This window comes from Perca fluviatilis, unplaced genomic scaffold (genome assembly GCF_010015445.1).
Source record: "Perca fluviatilis unplaced genomic scaffold, GENO_Pfluv_1.0 PFLUV_unplaced_scaf_25, whole genome shotgun sequence".
Lineage (NCBI taxonomy): Eukaryota > Metazoa > Chordata > Actinopteri > Perciformes > Percidae > Perca > Perca fluviatilis.
In genome coordinates this window covers 62,501-63,919 of record NW_024375669.1, presented here as the reverse complement: position 1 = coordinate 63,919, position 1,419 = coordinate 62,501, and positions in this window count along the sequence as shown.

Genomic DNA, 1,419 nt, shown 5'->3' with positions numbered 1-1,419 from the left:
GATGTACACACACTAACACAACTACACTGGGACTACTGGTCTCCTCCACCCCTGGATGTTACACACACTAACACAACTACACTGGGACTACTGGTCACCTCCACCCTGGATGTTACACACACTAACACAACTACACTGGGACTACTGGTCTCCTCCACCCTGGATGTTACACACATTAACACAACTACACTGGGACTACTGGTCACCTCCACCCTGGATGTTACACACTAACACAACTACACTGGGACTACTGGTCTCCTCCACCCTGGATGTTACACACTAACACAACTACACTGGGACCCCCCCCCAACCCCTACTGGTCTCCTCCACCCTGGATGTTACACACACTAACACAACTACACTGGGACTACTGGTCACCTCCACCCTGGATGTTACACACTAACACAACTACACTGGGACTACTGGTCACCTCCACCCTGGATGTTACACACTAACACAACTACACTGGGACTACTGGTCTCCTCCACCCTGGATGTTACACACTAACACAACTACACTGGGACTACTGGTCACCTCCACCCTGGATGTTACACACTAACACAACTACACTGGGACTACTGGTCTCCTCCACCCTGGATGTTACACACTAACACAACTACACTGGGACTACTGGTCACCTCCACCCTGGATGTTACACACTAACACAACTACACATGGGACTACTGGTCACCTCCCACCCTGGATGTTACACACACTAACACAACTACACTGGGACTACTGGTCTCCTCCACCCTGGATGTTACACACACTAACACAACTACACTGGGACTACTGGTGTCCTCCACCCTGGATGTTACACACTAACACAACTACACTGGGACTACTGGTCTCCTCCACCCTGGATGTTACACACACTAACACAACTACACTGGGACTACTGGTCTCCTCCACCCTGGATGTTACACACACTAACACAACTACACTGGGACTACTGGTCTCCTCCACCCTGGATGTTACACACACTAACACAACTACACTGGGACTACTGGTCACCTCCCACCCCTGGATGTTACACTAACACAACTACACCCCCCCCTGGGACTACTGGTCTCCTCCACCCTGGATGTTACACACTAACACAACTACACTGGGACTACTGGTCACCTCCACCCTGGATGTTACACACATTAACACAACTACACTGGGACTACTGGTCTCCTCCACCCTGGATGTTACACACAACAACTACACTGGGACTACTGGTCTCCTCCACCCTGGATGTTACACACATTAACACAACTACACTGGGACTACTGGTCACCTCCACCCTGGATGTTACACACATTAACACAACTACACTGGGACTACTGGTGTCCTCCACCCTGGATGTTACACACTAACACAACTACACTGGGACTACTGGTCACCTCCACCCTGGATGTTACACACATAACACAA